The 19,259-nt window shown below is 36.2% G+C and overlaps 1 protein-coding gene across 14 annotated transcripts in view; it reads left to right on the forward strand.

Moving 5' to 3' along the window:
- PLEKHA5 (pleckstrin homology domain containing A5) overlaps positions 1-19,259 on the forward strand; it is a 236,782-nt gene that overhangs the window by 79,401 nt on the left and 138,122 nt on the right. The gene's annotated exons all lie outside the window — the stretch shown is intronic.

Here is a 19,259-nt window from a genome sequence, read left to right on the forward strand (position 1 = left end):
TCTTAAAAAAAGTAGTAAGTAATTTAGCATAAAAGCAAGAATTTTTGAAAGACAATGAGAGGATATGTTATTCTATATGTACATATTTTTATATAGATGATTCAAAAATCGGTTGGCTTTATAATATAATTGGTCATTTACAGTACCCAAAAATAAAATGAGATTGATAACACTTTGTGAAATATGTTCCAGTTACACAGTATTCATATTTAGAATCCGTTCTGTTTTTAGTTATTGAAGTAGCTATGGAAGTGTTTGGAGTATAATAATAGTTTTGCCGTTTTGGGCTCTTCTTACTTCTCTTGAGCTCATATTATGGTGATTGTTAGGAAATGTTTTGTGATTGTTTTTATTATCCAAGTGCTCATGTTTTACCGTGAAGTTAAAGAGGGAAGTTTTCATGCATTTTTTCCATATTATGTTCTCATAAAATAATATTTAAAGTCTATACATTATTATTTCATAATGAACATGATTTTGATTTATATTTATCATAGATAAACTTGGCAGCCAAATCTTCAGGATATTCTGGAAATTAAAATTGCATATTCTGCATGAGATAAATTATATGTTTTAAAGATTTGAAGAAAAGGCATAAAATTACCAAATTTATTTCCTTGGGCAAAAATCATGTTTATTAGTAAATGTCAATGTCAGGTAGGGAATTTGAGGTATAGAAGGTGTTTTAAAGAGTTCTAGAAAAACGATGTGGTGGGGTGGGAGGAATAGGAAGAGAATACTAAAGGCTTAGTGCCTTCAAATGCCAGGCATTTATGTGATGCTTTCCTGAAATATCTTTATTTTGTGAACTGCCCCCACTGTGCCATTTTCCAGGATTGGCACATGTGAAGGAGGTGGGTGTATACTTAAACTTGTATATTCATGAAAAGGGAGGGTTAGCAGTTAGAGATGAGGATTAAGTGACAATACTCAAGAAGTCTGTTCCACTTTTACACACTGACTCACTTGTGTGACCTTGGGCAGCATGCACACTCTTTATTTCCACTTATTTTTAGTATAGTACTTTACTGTGGTAATAATAGGAGGTTCATTTAAGATTTCTTTTTCTTTTTTTTTTTTTTTTTTTTTAAAGATTTTATTTATTTATTTGACAGAGAGAGAGACGAGGAGAGAGGGAACACAAGCAGGGGGAGAGGGAGAGGGAGAAGCAGGCTTCCCGCGGAGCAGGGAGCCCGATGTGGGGCTCCATCCCAGGACCTGGGATCATGACCTGAGCCGAAGGCAGACGCTTAACGACTGAGCCACCCAGGCGCCCTCATTTAAGATTTCTAAAGTAATAAGATTACTTCTTGGAACTATTGCAAAGATTCATGAGGGCTGTAAGCCATTCACAGATAGCCACTGTGGGGAAAAAACAAACAAATGTTGCTTTTACAGAATCTTCTCTCTATCAACTGTTTTCTTTTTTAATTAAAAATATTTCGGGGGTCCTGACTGGTTCATTCAGTGGGGCATGCAACCCTTGATCTCAGGGTTGCAAGTTCGAGCCCCACATTTGGGCGTAGAGACTAATTAAAAATAATAAATATTTTTTTTAAATATTTTGAATGTGTAAAAATAAAAATGTATAAGTCCTCTGTGGTCTTTGAAACTAATTTGTTAATACATATTTACTCTAGTCTGTGAATAATCATGAAATTTTCATGGCAGAATTATACTTTACACTATTCTCTTATGTATCTGGTCCTCTAATCATAGATCTTCATTTGCCTCTAATAATAGATCTTCAATTAGAGATAAATAGATAATCAATTGAAGTCTGTTAAAGAAAAATATGGAGAAATACTGGGAGAGTGAAAGGAGGGAAATATGAAGAGTGAACAAGGATTTCTTTGCCAGGTTCTAAAGATGAAGCACATACCCATATTTTTCATTTCCAGATCATTAAGTTTGCCTACTCACTTATTTAACCTAACATCTACCAATTAAGGATAATTTAGTTCTCTAACATTTGTGAAGTTCAGTAGTACTTAAAGATCCCAGGTGGTCTTACCTGAAAATGGGTTCAGTGGTCAAGTAAGTTTGGGGAATAATGGTCCATAACGGCTTGTTTATAGCAGAACTTCTTGGCCTTTAACGTCTTGTTCAGAACTTTATTCCAGAACTTAATTTTCTCTGAAATATGGTTTACTTTTGAAAAGAAAAACCAATATATGGTATAAACACTTAGCAAACATTTAAATAATCCTGAATTGGAACTCCTACCTTTGAAATACATGGATGAGTGGAAGAATTATGGGTTTGCTTAGATCTTCCAGAAAATTGCCTCAGTTCTTTTCTCATATTACATTTAGAAGAGCAATCTTAGAAATACAATGTAAATTTATGATTAGAGGTATGATTAGATTTAGGAACAGTATTAGTGACATAAGCTAAAATTACATTTTTGAAACCCCCAAACACTGAAAGTATAAGCAGTAAACACTATGTGAGGGATTTGGGGGGCAATATGACCGACCAAGTAAAGATTTTGATAATTCTCACAAGTTTTCATCCATTTTCTTAAAGTTATTCCTAGATTACTCCTACAGAGAGACAAATTAATTTTTTAAATATGGTTTGTAATAGCAAATAAGTATAGTATTTGTAATCTGGTGGGCCTGGGTTCTAATCTAGCTTTGCCACTTGTGATTCTAGGCAAGTATCTTCTTTTCTCCATTCTGTGTTTTCAATAGTAAACAGAAACATCAATGTTTTTCTTTTAGATTATGAGTATTTAATTTAGAACCCAGCATGTCACTCACAAAGTGTTCAATAAATGTTTGTCTCCTTAATTCCCCTTCCAAACAATTATGTTTTTTCTGTATTAAAATTTTTTCAAAATCTTACTTATCCTATTTTAAATACCAGACTCATAGACGTATACTGATTTATAAATAATAAGAAATAATAATATACTTGGACTCTCTTTATGTAACTTTTTTTTTTTTTTTGAGTAGGCTCCATGCCCAGCGTGGAGCCCAATGTGGGCTTGAACTCATGACCCTGAGATCAAGACCTGAGCTGAGATCAAGAGTGTGATACTTAACCCACCAAGCCACCCAGGCGCCCCTGTAACTTATTTTTAAAACCAGAATGTAGGGGTGCCTGGGTGGCTTCGTGGGTTAAGTGTCCAACTCTTGATTTCATCTCAGCTCATGATCTCAGGGTCGTGAAATCGAGCCCTGTGTGGGGATCCATGCTGGGCATGGAGACTGTCTAATATTCTCTCTCTCCCTCTGCTCCTCCCCCGTGCTCTAAATGAATAAATAAATAAATACAGAATGTATACATGATAAAATGTTAAAAGAGTCTCACTTGCTTAGCCAACTTTTTATGAGAGTAATTGCTAAATACCTGTGTGTTTCAGCTGTGTTTGGCCTGGTAGACAAAGTGATGAATATTTAGGCTAAAGAAATACCTCAAATGTGTTCATATTACTATACAATGTTATTATAAATAAAATCACATTTAGTGAAATATGAACTCTTAAATTAGTGGATGCCCATCAGTGCCTGGCACACAGTTGGCACTCACTAAATGTTTATTGAATTAATTTTTTTTCTTTTTCATGCTTTTCAATCCATATCAATACCACTGTTTTAGAGCTTATATTTTCTGTTCCTGTGGCCTGTATTTTTGTGAAGATTGCTGTTCTTTAAAAACAAAACCTTTTAGAGGGGAGGGGGGTGGGGGCATGGGTCAGCCTGGTGATGGGTATTAAAGAGGGCACATACTGAATGGAGCACTGGGTGTTATACGCAAACAATGAATCATGGAACACTACATCAAAAACTAATGATGTGATGTATGGTGCTTAACACAACATAATAAAATTAAATTAAAAAAAGATTTTAATGATACCAATCAACAACAACAACAAAAAAAAACCCTTTTCATACCATTATTGTTTAAGAAACACATTAAAACTATTAAACCCCATACTGTAATCTTCATAAGTGAGCAGATAATATCACTTTTTTCTTTTAAACTGTAAATAATTCTTTGCTGACCTTGATAGAATATTATAATTACTTATACCCCAGAACTCTGGAACTCTCTGGCTCATCCATTGAAAATTTGGTGAAATCTGGCCTATTGTAGCCCTTATATAGCAAGATTGTTCAGCTGTTAGAGATTGAATGGATGCATAGGTTGGCGTTGGAAAGATACGTCAAATACTGTGTCATTTGGGCCATGGCCGTCGTACATTAGCTTCTCTCTAATACCCTTCTTCTAACAATGGCTTTTTGGCAAATTCAAAGTCAGCTAGCTGGCTTGATATAAAACTACTTTATTTTAATGAGATCTCAGGGGTATCAGTGATTTAAGACAGGTACATCAAAAGTATATATACAGTGGTCATTACTTACCCTAACTTGACATAACTTATCTCTTTAATTAGGCCATTAATAGATGGCCACTAAACAGATACTCAGCAAATTCATGTGAGTTTAACCTCCATCTGCAATTTCCTCAATGTTTTGTTGATGGTGCCCAGATTCCCACTCGATTTCACATTGTCTTGAACTTGCATCCACAATCTCTTAGATGTCACTCTTGACTTACTGGTTCTTTTCTCATCTAGATTCTTCTCAGCAGCCTTTTATCAAGTCCTCTCTTGCATCTGTAGCTCAAACATTTAGTCTAGGAATCAGGGTTTGGGGTTTCTGTTCTTTAGTTTGTTTTGCTGTTTCTCCACATTGCTCCTGGACTTACACATCCAGATCTTTGCCAGCATCTTATCTTTCAGTAAGCCACATGCGCAAGTTCAGTCCTGCCTAACTCACAGGAAACATTTTCAGTTTCTGGGGCACCTGGGTGGCAGTTAAGCATTTGTCTTTAGCTCAGATCATGATCTCAAGGTCCTGGGATTGAACTCCCTGCCCAGCGGGGAGTCTGCTTCTCCCTCTCCCCCTGCCCCTCCCCGTGCTTGTGCTCTCACTCTCTCAAATAAATACAGTCTTTAAAAAAATAAACATTTTCAGCTTCCTATAACCTAGATTTCCTGAGGTGTCATCTACCTGAGTAATAAAAAGTAAGGACCACAGGTCAGAATAAAAGTTAAAATAACAACAGCAGCAGTAACAATAATAGCCTTACATCATTTCCAAACAGAAATCGCTTCCTCCCACCCATGTTAAGCTTGATGCTAGAATGGAAACAAGCCCCCTCTGGCTCTGCACTTCTTAGAATGCCTTTGTTTCCTTCCATTGACTAACTGTTGGCAAGCTCTTCTTGCCAAATTGTCACAAATTTTCCTTACAGGGGTTAAGCCTTAAAACGGTTTGAATTACAGTTTACGATAATAACTCCAGAATGATTTCTCCTCCACAACTCCTCAGCTCACTGGCCCTGAAATGGATTTGTTAACTTTTTGTCTTCCCTCAGGTTGTGTTGTTTCTTCCCCATTACCCCGAATGCTGCCCAGGAAGTTAAAGAATGGCCATCATTCCCTTAGTTTACTTGAGTCTCAAGCCTTCAGGCCTCTTCAGTGAAACACATCAGACTCATATGAAAGTGAAATATCTGTTGGCTGCTCCCTTGGCCCACCCACTTTAAGGACTTTTTGTTTTGATTTTATTTTTAAAAATGGATCATTTGATTAACTATCAGCTTAGAGGCTCTTATTCTGGCACCTCTGTTAAATATGAAACCTGATTAACTGCGGTTTTCCTTGCTGTAACCTAATGAGTACGCATGTTCTCAAATCCTCATTTATTCTTGGAAGGGAGTGTAAACATATTAACAGATATGGGAGCGAGGACTCATACCCTGAGCTACTTGGGAACCTCAGATGGGCTGGTTGCTTGACTCCCCAGGATCCTCTGCAGATTCAGTGTTGATCTTGTTTTGTTTCTGAGAATGGAGATAGACTGGGTTTCTTATGAAGTTTTAATGTAGAATCAGTATTTTGGTGGTTTAGTAAGCCATGTACACTGGAGTAATCCAGTGTAAAGGACTAGACATTGAATATGCAATATAGAGAATTTTTATTGGAAAATGCATATGTTAGTAAAATCCTACAAATATTCTATGATTTTTATTACTGACGTTTCGAAGTGTAAGTCTAAAACCTACTTTGTAAAGATAGAAAACCACAAACCACAAGTTTGAGCACAGGATCTGTGACTAATTTAATACAGATGTAACTTTCCCCTTAGCCATCATTTAGCATGGACAGTTTCCAATGGAAAAGGTTTAGGATTAGTAACCAGGACCTTCTCCTGGTCTCCTTAATGTCTGGTACATTGCTTGTCTGCTGTCTAGCACACATCTTTCGGGTTTTTTTTCCCAGTTGAAATGAACGATGATGGAATTTTTTTTTTCTCTGTCAGAAAGAATGTTTTGGATATAAGCATAAATTTTTCTTGGAGCTATACTTTTTCCTTAAGAATAAATCTCTGAAATTACAGCTTAAGTCAATGAGAAAGTATGATTTGTCTTCTAAAAGCGATTTTATAAGTATTTCAGAAACATATCTTTCCTTTGAGGGCAAGTTGATTGTGGCAAGAAAAGGAGAATTGCAGCAGTTAACATCTAGCCAGCAAAATCCATCTGGGAGATGGATAACTTAATCTTAGTAAATAGCACAAAAATCTCTCTGTATAAACAAGTAGGAAATTATAGGGCAGAGCATGTGGAGACCGGCAACTTAATCAGCATATCTGTTTCCTGGTTAGAAACTTTCTCATTTTCACTACCTTTTCTCTGCTTCCCTAAAGAGTTAATAAAGAAGCAAGAATTTTTCCTAACCAAAGAGTTGACCTGTTTGTAGATTTTAACAATGGCATTTGATAGAATTACTGCTGTAATTCTAGAGATAAACATGAAGCTTAGTGCATGGGATGCTTTCTAGGGCTCAGGGAGGATGACATTGTATCCTTTTTCTTTTTTAATACTTAAAATTATAAAATAATATTGTAAAAATATTACAGACATAAAAAGGGTATGCATTAAGAATGCCCATATACTCGCTGTCTAGCATAAGAGAAAAGAAATTGCCAATACATTTCATAACTTGTACTATATGTGAACCATTTATTGCAGTATTGCACATTTCAGTTACTTTCAGGTCGCAGAGGAGTGATTTAATATTAAATATCTAATTCCTCCTTAATATTAGGTTTATAGCATATATTTGTAAATAATTTTGAGAAAGCAGTTTGTTCAGTTTCTCTTTTTTCCTCCTGCAACTATTTTGTTATAACAAATTTGCATCTAGATAGTGTTTTCTTCTGTAGGAAAGAGTTCTTAGTAATTGAAGCTACATGATCTTGATCGGGTAACTAAGATGGTAACTTTAGCAGTATTGGGGGATAGTGTCAGGGCGAGGAGAGAACATACCTGTGAGAGCAGTTTTTCTACCTGAATCAAGTAAATTCATGCATATAAAGAAAAGAAGATAATGAAGAGTTGCCCCTTGGCACTTTGTTCTTGGGTCTTGTAAGGACATCCCCCCAACACATACATATACCTCCGGTGTGTACTGATAATGTCCTAATCCCTGGAACTGGGAAGGTTACCTTATGTGGCAAAGACCGCAGATGTTAAGTTAAGGACCTTGAGATGAGGACCTGGACCATGGGGCAGGACTAAGTACAATCACAAGTGTCCTTATGGAAGGTAGGTGTGGCAGGGGGAGATTTCAGCCACAAGAAGAAAAGGCACTGTGACTCTAGAGGCAGAGATGGAATGATGGGACCACAAGCCAAGGAATGCCGGCCGTCACCAGATGCTAGAAGAGGCAAGGAACTGATTCTCCTCTAGAGCTTCCTGAGGGATTGTGGCTGCCAACACCTTGATTGTGACCCAGTGAAACTGATTCCAGGCTAAATTTCTGGCCTCCAGAACTGTGAGAGAATAAATTTCAGTTGTTTTAAAGAACCAAGGTTGTGGTAATTTGTTACAGCAGTCATAGGAAACTAATAGAACGCCACAGAGCTGGGTTCATTGGGATCACTCACCTTCCACCTTTGTCATGTCAGTCCTCACAAGTCTCTGTCAGGCTACACAGTTCTTTCTTTCAGACCTACCACACCGTCAGAGAGTGTGTGAGTAATCTCATAGTAGAGGAAGATCTGTACCAGATACCCAGAGTATTGGGTATCATTAAAACTACTTAGCTATGAGTCTTTGAGAAATTTCTGTGTAAACATACCTGCTTTGTTATAAAAAGCATTTAAGACAGTTTGCTTACAAATTTGAAAACAACACAGAGGGGGAACATTAATTTAAATAAAACAAGTAAGAAAGATGAAGCATAGAAAAATAGTAATAGGAAAATAATGAAATCAGGAAAGATTTTGAATAAATCAGCTTAACCTCTACAGACCTTCGATTCTTGACCTGAGAACCAGGTCTAGGATTACAAGTCCATGTGAGGATTAAGTAGAAAATTATAAAGTGCTGCTCACATTTTAAATTGTTTTATAATTGCCATTGCCATGTTATACCCCCTGACCACAGTGTTTGCTAATTGAATTCTCCGAAGAGTCTCGGAGGGGTTTTTTTTGTCTTTATAATGCAATACAAAACATTTTGCAAATCATATATCTGATAAGAGACTTGTGACTAGAATATATTTTTGAAAACTCCTACAACGTAATAATGAAAAGACAACCCAATTTAAAAATGGGCAAAAGATCAGAATAAACCCTTTGCCAAAGAACAATAAGTACTTGAAAGATGCTAAACATCATTAGCCATCAGAGAAATACAAATCAAATCCATAATGGACTATTGACTTCAAACCCACTAGGATGGCTATAATCAAAAAGATGGGCAATAACACGTGTTGGCAATGATTTGGAAAAATTGCAGCTCTCCTCCATTGCTGCTGGGAATGTAAAATGATGCAGCTGCTTTGGAAAACAGTTTGATAGTTCCTTAAAGTTAAAACATAGAGTTACCAAATGACCAGGCAGTGCCACTCCTGGGTATCAGTGCAACGGATTTGCAAACATATGTACATGCAAAACATGTATGTGAACATTCATAGCATCATATTTTTCATTATAGCCAAAAAGTGGAAACAACTCAAGTGACAGCCAACTCAAAAATGCACAAATAAAATACATTCTATCCATACAATGGAATATTGCTTGGTGACAAAAAGAAATGATGTGCTGATACATGCTACAACATGAATGAACCCTGAAAACATTGTGCTGAGTCGAAGAAACCATTCACAAAGAACCGTATTATATGGTTCCACTTATACGAAATATCCAGAATAGGCAAATCCATAGTGACTGGAAAATAGACTGGAGGTTGCTAGTGACTGGGGAAGGGAGGTAATGAGGAGTGACTGCTAATGGGTACAGGTTTTCTTTTTGGGTGATGAAAATGTTCTAAAATTGATTGGTTAAACATCTGCCTTCAGCTCAGGTCATGATCTCAGGGTCCTGGGATAGAGCCCCTCATCGGGCTCTCTGCTCAATGGGGAGTCTGCTCCCCCCTCTCTCAAATAAATAAATAAAATCTTTTTAAAAAATTGATTGTGGAGATGGTTGTACAGTCTTCTGAATATACCAAAAATAATTGAATTATACACTTTAAATAGTTGAATTTTATGGTATGTGAATCAAAAAGCAGTTATTTTTAAGAAGTATACTATATTATTATAAAGAAATTGGAAAATACAGAAAACTATATATAAGGCCATAAAAACTACTGGTAATTTCACCAGAGAACCAAACGTTTTTTGCACATTATCTTTTCATTTTTCTTCCCCATTATGTATATCCCATGCATATACATTTTCTTCTGTAATTGAGAGCATATGGAATGCAGTGTTATAATTCTACATTTTCACCTGACAGTTTATTTTCAGCATTTTCAAAAAGATTTTCTGAAATATTTTTATTGTAAAAAGTGGAACATGCTTATTGTAGAAAATGTTACAGAACATAACAAGTAAAAGGGACGAAAAAATTATTCATGACCCTACTCTTTTAATACTGATGTTTTGGTGACTCTTGATTTTTATGTTCTCAGCTTTAACCTGATGCTACTGAGTAATAGCTGTCTTGACTGCAAATGACATTTTCATATCAGGTTTATTTTTTTTTTCTAATGTCTGTTAACTTAGTATGTCTTTCAGTCACTCTCTTTTTAATTTTATTTTGAAGCATCCGAGTTACTCAGTAGTGAAGTAGAAGAAGTAATTGAAACCCAGTCATGTTGAGTTTGAGGAAATAGATTAAATTAGTGATTTCATGCTTCTTTCTATTACAAGGATTATAAAGATTTTAAGCATGGAGCAGCCATCAACTAAAGTCAGAAGAAAAAAGTTCCAGTTCGGTTTTAGTAGAAATGTAAAGTGTCTGTTAAAATATTAACAAGAAATGTAAAGTGTCTGTTAAAATATTAACTTTAAGTAAATATATTGATAAGTAGGTTTTAAAAAATAGATGTGTGCTCACATGTCTAGTTTTAATCTTAAATACTTAATCACATTTGAAATGTTACCTGACCAATGTATTCATAAATTCACCAAACATTACAGATACTATGTTAAATAGTTATGAGTGACCATTTTCTGGTATAACTATCTATGAGAAAGATACCCCCATTTCAGAAATAGGAAAACATGTTGAGAATGGCTCTTTGTTTCAAGTTCATAGAACTTGTAAATAGCAGAGCCAGGATTTAAACCAAGATTTGTGTAATTACAAATTTTTTTTCTCTCTAACCTGAAGAACTCTGTGTTTTTGATATTCCAGTTCCTGTGCTAGATTCTTGTGAGCCTCAGACAGCTCCTGACCCATCCAACAGAGGGGAATAGGGCCTAGAAAGAGATCATTTCCGTCAAATAAATAAACACAAGAACATCTACACATTCACGACCCAGGTGTGACCTAAGTCTACAAAGATGGGTGACTGATCCCTCTGGGGCAAGTGCTGAGGACAGTAGGAGATGTGTACACAGTTAGAGGTGCCACAGAGAAGGAAGTGATTACTCCTGCCCAGTGACGTGAGAGTGTGGATAGCTTCCCAGAGCACATGGTGTCTGTGGTGGGTTTTGACAAAGGATGATTAAGAATTTACTAAGCAGAATAGCAGGGGCGAGGGGGCACTCTAAAGAGAACGAGACTAAAGTCTTCTAGGTCTCTTCAAGAACAGTTAACCTACTTCAGTGCTATTAGAGTATTGGTTGTGAGATGCTTGGGGGCAGGAAGCTCAGGCAGACGAGGAAGGTAGATCAGAGTCGTATTATGAGCCATGGCAAAGAGCACAGACAATCCTGTAGGCATTGGTGGGCCATTTTTAAGGGTTTAAGTAGGAGAACAGAAAAAGGCAAATCTGTGTATTAAAAGAGAAACCTGCAGCAGTGTGGAGGATAAATTGGAGGTGGAGGAGATTGAGCATGGAATCCTTAATGTTTGAAGTGGTATGATTGAAAATGGGACGAAGATTTTAAACTATGGCAGCACAAAGGGAGAGAAGATAGATGCTGTGGAAGTTAAGGAGGCAGAATCTTAGGGTTGCATAAGCTGGGATAGGGGGTTAGCAAATGAGAGGGGAAGGACCGCACTCCAGCATTTGGATTATATTTGAGATGAGAAATTGAGACAATAAAGAGAATGAAGAAATTGGGAATAAAGAGGTCTGGACATTTTGAGTTTGAAATGTGGGTAGGATATTCCTTTTGTTCAGAGAGCAGAAATTAGATACAGAGTCCTACAGAGCAAGAAAACATACAAGGGTAACAGATGTAGATTAGAATGTACAAGTTTAATTAAAACACCAATATTGTTATTGAATAGTAACAGGAGTCATTGAAGAGTGGATTAAATCGCTTAAGGATGGAGAGTATAAATGAAGGAGGATTGAAGATAAAACCTTAAAGGAAGCCAAATGTGTGGGTGATGGGCAGAGGAGACCTACAAGAAATGGTTAGCATGAGAGAATCAGAGGAGTGAGATTAGGAAATACAGGAAGGGGGCACCTGGGTGGCTCAGTCATTAAGCGTCTGCCTTCGGCTCAGGTCATGATCCCAGGGTCCTGGGATCGAGCCCCGCATCGGGCTCCCTGCTCGGTGGGAAACCTGCTTCTCCCTCTCCCACTCCCCCTGCTTGTGTTCCTTCTCTTGCTTTGTCTCTCTCTGTCAAATAAATAAAATCTTAAAAAAAAAAAAAAAAAGAACCCATCTGAAGCTGGAAACCAGGAATTGTTCATCACGTCAGTGTGCATGGGTAGATGCTGGCTTTCATTTGAAAGCAAGCATATTTCTTTCTTTTTTTCTCCCTCCAGAACTTATTTGCTTACTGAAAACTATTCCTTCTTGTGCAGTACTTGGAACCCCTGTCAGTTTAAGCTTGTTTAGGTTAGCCAAAAAAATTTTTAGTGTGAAATATAAAAATGTTATGAGTTATAAATAATACAGAAGCTATAACAGAATCCAGACATTGAATAACCATTTATTGGGTGTTTAGTGCTCTCTAGCATGTAGAGATGGCCAGGGTAATATGCACTCTGGCATGTTAATAGCTGAGATTTTCACCAGGGGAAGAGGGGGTACAGATAAGTAGGTCAGATAACAGTATCCACAGACACACTCCACTTCAAGTTACATTTAAAATATTTTTAAAGCATTTTTGTATTTGAAACCATATATTCATATCCTTCTGAAAAATGTCATAATAAACCATATAAAGGACCTAATCCTAGCTTCTGATCCTATCCTCTTTCTAGCCTCTTTCGAAAATTCATTTAACACTCTAAAGAAATCTCATTATTTAGCAAGTTTAAAGAAATCTGTTCTAACCACTTGGTGCTCAAGAGCTGAGTTCACTGTAGCTCAATGAGGTGCTGAGTTTTGGGTTTTTTGACTAAATTTGTATTTTCAAAGGTAAAATGTTAATTTAACAATTAGCCCCCAACTTACGAATAAGATATAGAAAAAGTTGTATAATACTGAGTTTGGTATGAACTAGATTTATTTACATTGTTTTTTTCTAGGAAACGTCAGGTGGGACAATATGACCAATAAAACAAAGAAAATACTAAAATGCAGATTTGCTCAACATCAGTCAGAATTGCTCCAATTGGACTTTGGTTTTACCTCTGTTTCTCGGTATAAAAGGGAAATATGTTAGCTTGCTCTCAGAAAGATGCATGTCAGTTCATCCAGAAGATGGTTATCCCTTGAAAAGGATTTCTCTTACGAGTTTTTATTTAGGAACACTTGGTGGTGTAATAGACAATTGGCTGTACAAAATTTTTGCAGCTGAACAGGCAGACTTCCTATAGCTTTTCATTGCAGCTGCCTTTGGAAAAAGCTAAGGAAGTAACATTGGACACATCTTAATAGAGGGGATTCTTAGAGGGCCCAGACTGAAAGGGCAGAGCCTAGACCACGTAAGGGATTCACTGACTGGGTGGCTGTAGCCCCACGCCCCCTTCTAGAACAGGGAGGAGATGAAAGTGGGACATAGCATATTTGCCGGAGGTTAGGACTGCTGTTTTCTAGATCTACTGCCAGTTGTCTACTGCAACTATTACCTTTTAAAATATTAATCATCATAACTTGGAGTCTTATCAGTGTTTCTAGTCCCTCTCCCCTTTCTCTCCAGCCCAGAAAGTGTCCTCCAAGACTTCTTTTCTCAATACTATTATTACATGTACCTACTGGGGGGATTATTTTGATTGTGTTTTAGAGTCATACCAGTGAAACCGTCTTACAACAGTATTGACTAAGTTAACAGCAGTTGCCAATCTATGCCTGCTTTCGACCTACAAAAATGGCAATGCCCTGTGATTCAACCCTATGTTATAATTATGATTTTTAAGCTTACTATAGTCCGTATATATAGAAGGATTATGAGAATTAAAAAGTAGGTGTGGTTTCTCTCAAAGAATCCTGCATCTTCAGTGTTGTGATTGCTGGTTTAAAAACTGATCAAGGGGGCGCCTGGGTGACTCAGTCTGTTAAGCATCTGCCTTCGGCTTGGGTCATGGTCCCAGGGTCCTGGGATCGAGCTAGATTTATTTACATTGTTTTTTTCTAGGAAACGTCAGGTGGGCTGCATCGGGCTTCCTGCTCGGCCAGAAGCCTGCTTCTCTCTCTCCCTCTGCCTGATGCTCCCCCTGTTTGTGCTGTCGCTCTCTTTCTCTGTCAAATAAATAAAATCTTAAATAAATAAATAAATACATAAATACATACATACATACTGATCAAGGACCACAGGTGTACATGGTCTTCCCTGAGTATTGCTTCCTTCATTTGCTTTGAAGTATAATAAAGATTAAAGTGCACATATCTTAAGTATATAACTTGATAAACATCACAAAGTGAGCATAATTATGCACCACTACTCAAGAAATAGGATATTGCTTGTATCCCAAAGACCACTAGATGTCTCCACCCAATTACTACCCCCCACTCCTTTGTCTCAAAAGTACCTCTATTTTAACTTCTAACACCGAAGGTATAGTTGTAACTGTTTATGAAGAAGGTATCATGAGATGGGATACAGTGCAGTCTAGTATCTGGCTTGTTTTACTCATTAGCATCTTTTGAGATTTATCCAGGTTGCATATAGCAGGAGTTTCCTCATTTTCATTGCTGTGTAGTGTTCCACTGTATAAATATGCTACTATTCATTTTATTCTCCTGTAGAGGGACATTTGGATTATTTCCAGTTTAAAACTATTATAGGCAGTGTTGCTGTTAACATTCTTGCATGTCTTTCAGTGCTCATATTTTTACCTTTCTTTGAATTTATTTTCAAGAAATTGCTGAATCACAAAATAGGTGTATGTTCAACTTTAGAAAATACCGTCAAACATTGTTTCAGAGCACTTGTACCAATTTAGGCTTCCAAAAGCCTGTGAGAAAGTTCTCATTGTTCCAGAGCCTCGCCAGGGCAGTGTTGTCAATCATCATTTTAAAGATTATTATTCTGCCTTGGTCCTTTGCATTTCCATATAAGCTATTGAATCAGTTTTAATTTCCACAAGAAAAATGCTGGACTTTTGATTGGGCTTGAACTAAGTCTGTAGATTAATTTGGAGATAATTGACATCTTCACAATACTGAGCTTTCATTTTATGCATTGCTTTATTTCTCCATTTCTGAAGAAATTTTAAAACTTCACTCAGTAGTATTTTGTAGTTTTCTATATAGAAGTCTTGCACAACTTTTGAAATGTTGGTACTTTTATAATATAGATCAAATGAGATAAATGCTTTAGAAATGCAACAAGCAGGTTGAATTACTTATTATAATAGTTGTAGCCCTAAGCCAGTAGTCTTATTTTTTATTGCAGCCCACCCTGTCTCTAAAAGAAATGGGATATGTGTGAGTTTTCCATTTATACAACAAATATCCTACCATGTGCTCCATAAACACCTACTGTAATATGAAACCCTGTTCTAAACATGGGGGAGATGGTGGTAAGCCAGAGAATAAGGCATTTGAAATACAGTTTAATCCTGGAGAGGGAAAGAAGCTTGACTAATGTGGTCGATTACCCAAACTGTAGAATATATTTAGGCTCCACGGGTTATAATGGAAAGGCTAAACATGTATGGGATGATGTATAAGATATGTAAAGAGATTGGCATAAGGCCTAGCATGTTAGTGTTCAGTAAATTTTAGTTGTGCTGGTTGTTGCTGTTATACCTATTTTGAGGAAAGGTGAGAACTGAAATCAGAATCTTGGAGAAATGCCTGTTTAAGGGGTATACCCGAATAATAATATAGCACATGAAGAAAGTCAGAAAATTAGTGCACAGAGCCTGGGTCAGAACTAAGGAGAATTCAGTGTTGTGGAAGCCAAGGGTATAAAGATTTTTAATTGTCAAAAGCTGCACACACATCAAAGGGATGAGAAAGAAACAGACCATTGATGTAGCAATTATGAGAATATCGATTGACCTTTGAGAAAGCAGTTTTAGTAGCATGATTGAGGTTGGAGTTTCTGGAAAAGTTTGGCTGAAGGAGAAAGATAAAAGAACTGAAGGAAAAGTGCTTTCTACATTGGAGAAAAACTTAAATGATATTTGCAAAAACTTAAATAATATTTGGAAGCTAATAGGAAAATTAAGTGGATTACATTAACTTAATCTATTGCTGTAAAACAAATCAGAGCAAAATGTAGTGCTTAAAGCAGTAACAAACACTTTTGTGGATCAGGAATTTACTATAGGTCAGCTGGATGGTTCTGGCTTGGGATCATCGGGTGCCATGTTGGAGGCTGCCTACCCCAGGTGGTAAGTGTAGTAACTGAGAGGACACGTCTTAGATGACTTCAGTTATCTCAGTTTTCTCAGTAAATGGGAAAGATCATCTGCTGAGACTTGTTGAGAGACTTGAGACTAGCAGAAAAGTAGCTTTTCTGGGAGTTGGGACATGAATTACCTAGGAATGGGATAAGTAGTACTGTTTGAGAGGCATTGAGACACAGCTCCAAAGACAGCTGTAACAGGGGTTAGTGGTACTTTCTGCTCAAAATCTGTACTCCTGCAATGTCACATAATAGAACTGGATTATTTTTACCTGAATTCCATCTCTTAACCTTCTTTGCAAGTTAAAAAGTTGGGGAGACTAGTGATTTTTTTTTTTTTATAATACCAACCTTTTTTTTTTTTTTTTTTTAAAGATTTTATTTACTTGACAGAGAGAGACACAGCAAGAGCAGGAACACAAGCAGGGGGAGTGGGAGAGGGAGAAGCAGGCTTCCCGTGGAGCAGGGTGCCCGATGCGGGGCTCGATCCCAGGACCCTCGGTGAGCCGAAGACAGACGCTTAATGACTGAGCCACCCAGGCGCCCCTATAATACCAACTATTTAATCTAGTTTTCAAGAATACTACAAGATGAGGATTTTAGATTCTAAACACCAAAATAAGTATGTTTTATTCTCCTATGGGAAAGGAACCTTAATTTCTTTTTTTTTTAATTGAATAAATTTGATCTGTAACATCGGGTAAGTTTAAGGTGTACTGTGTGTTGCTTTGATATATTTATATGTTGTGATATGATTGCTGATGTAGTGATATTTACCACAGTACATAGTATAGTACAGTATTGTGTCTATTCATATACCATGCTTTAGATTTCTGTGGCTTATTCACTACTCATTACAAGTTTGTACTTTATTGATGATATTTAAGGGAACCTTAATTTCATTAGACCCAACAAGACCAAGAGAAAACCTATTCTTTTATATTTAAAAATTCATGATCTTAGCAGCTGTGTCCAAAAATGCTGTAGAATAGAAGTGTTTCCATGTAAAATGAACTATTTTCTCTGTAAAAAGTATGTCTAAAGTTGTATAACTGATTTCGCTCTATGAAAGGGAAGAAGGGATTTCAATAATTTGTATATCTGAAACAGTTGATAACAAAGGTTGCTTGGTTTGGGCAGATAGGGTTTAAATTCATTTCACTTTTCACACTCTACCTAAATGAGCTTTGAACTACCAAATTTAGTTATTTTTGTATGTCAGCAGGTTATCCTGGGCATTGGGATAATTGGCCTCTTTTGTTCCATTTTCTTCTATATGTCTCTGTATTTAAAAAAAAAAAAACAACTGGTAAATATTCATTTTAAAAAGAAACCACTGTGTGTGTAGTGAGATATAATATAAAACACTTTAAAATATAATTGTATTTTCAAACTTAATCCAGTCACTCCTCTTAACACATCTGTCAATTATACTTCTGTTTTTCATCCATTAGAGCTGCATTTATTTTTACTTTCTGTTTGTTGTTGATTGGGGGTGTGTGCTGTGTGCTTTGTTTTGTTTTGTTTTTAGAAACAACTATAAAAGGTTTGTGAATCATTTGGATATGTCCTGCTCCTGATTATTTCTGTTTCTTTTTTTATTTCCTGCTCTGAATTGATGATCATAATTTAGATGGAAAGACCAATTTACTCTATAGTGAATGCTTATAGTTACCTATTATTTAAAAAGCTTAGGTACTCGTTACTAGTATAACTTTTTATATATCCCCTTATTTTAAAAATACAGTTAGATTGTTTTTAGTCTTAGACTTTAATTGAATTTTTTCCCCTATGGATTTTTCAGAAGGATAGATGTTTGATACGAGACCGTATGTATTTGGTTTTAGTGAATATGAAAGGGGGAGTCATTAAAAACATGGGAAGAGTAGAAGCACTTTGTGCTTGTGTCAGACACACTGTAGAATAGCAGTTAATACATACACTTGCCAAAGTTTGTTGATTTTTTTCCTTAAAAAACAAATTAACACAAAGGAAGTCAAAGAAACTCTCCAGTTGGTGTTTGTTTTGTTTGTTTTTTAACCTTCGGTTGAATGTTCCCATCACAATGACTCATTGAATGCAGTTATAATTTCTACAGAAAATAAGAAGTCAATTTTCTTTAAGCTGTTATTAGCCACATCTCAGATAAAATGCCCAATACTCCTTGAGGAAAGTTATCAGTTAACCGACTTGCAATCTGCATCATCACACTTGACTAAAGTATGAAAATGAAGCATAGATGTTTGCCAAAGTCCTGATAAGTGGACATGCTGTGTCATTTACATGGCTCATATTTTAAACAGTACAACCCAATCTTTTATAAAGCCAAAATGTGGTCAGAATTTATAATGAGCATGTTAGAAGCTTTTTAGTTTCACTATTCACTGTTTCTGTGAATGTGCCTTAATTTCTTTAATCATTTCTCCATATAAGATTGTGACATTTGGGGTGATTCAGTTTTATGTGTTGCTTTTAAAAAGAAAATCAAAGACTCAAGTAGTTTCCTATTGGTTCCACTTTTGCTGACCTAGATGAAATGGTGAGATTGATTTATAACCTATTCTCTAGTAAATTATATAAATCTGAACAAAAACATAATTTCTTTATTTAAAATGTCTTTACTCAACAAGAAAACAACACAATTAAAGTATGAGCAAAAGATCTGAACAGACACTTTGCCAAAGAAAATATACAGATGGCCGATAAGCATATGAAAAGATGCTCAACACATTTGTCATTGGGAAGTTGCAAATTAAATTAACAGTCAGATACTACAACATACTTATTAGAATAGCTAAAATCCAAATAACTGACAATACTGTTCGCTGGCAATATTGTGGAGCAACAGGAACTTTCATTCATTGCCTGTGGGAATGCAAAATTAGAAGATAGTTTGGCTGTCTATTATAAAGCTAAACATAGTCTTACCATATGATCCTGTAGTCATACTCCTTGGTATTTACCCAAATAAGCTGAAAACTTATGTCCACACAAAAACCTGCACATGAATGTTTATAGGAGCTT

Source organism: Phoca vitulina, unplaced genomic scaffold (genome assembly GCF_004348235.1).
Source record: "Phoca vitulina isolate PV1807 unplaced genomic scaffold, GSC_HSeal_1.0 scaffold64, whole genome shotgun sequence".
NCBI lineage: Eukaryota > Metazoa > Chordata > Mammalia > Carnivora > Phocidae > Phoca > Phoca vitulina.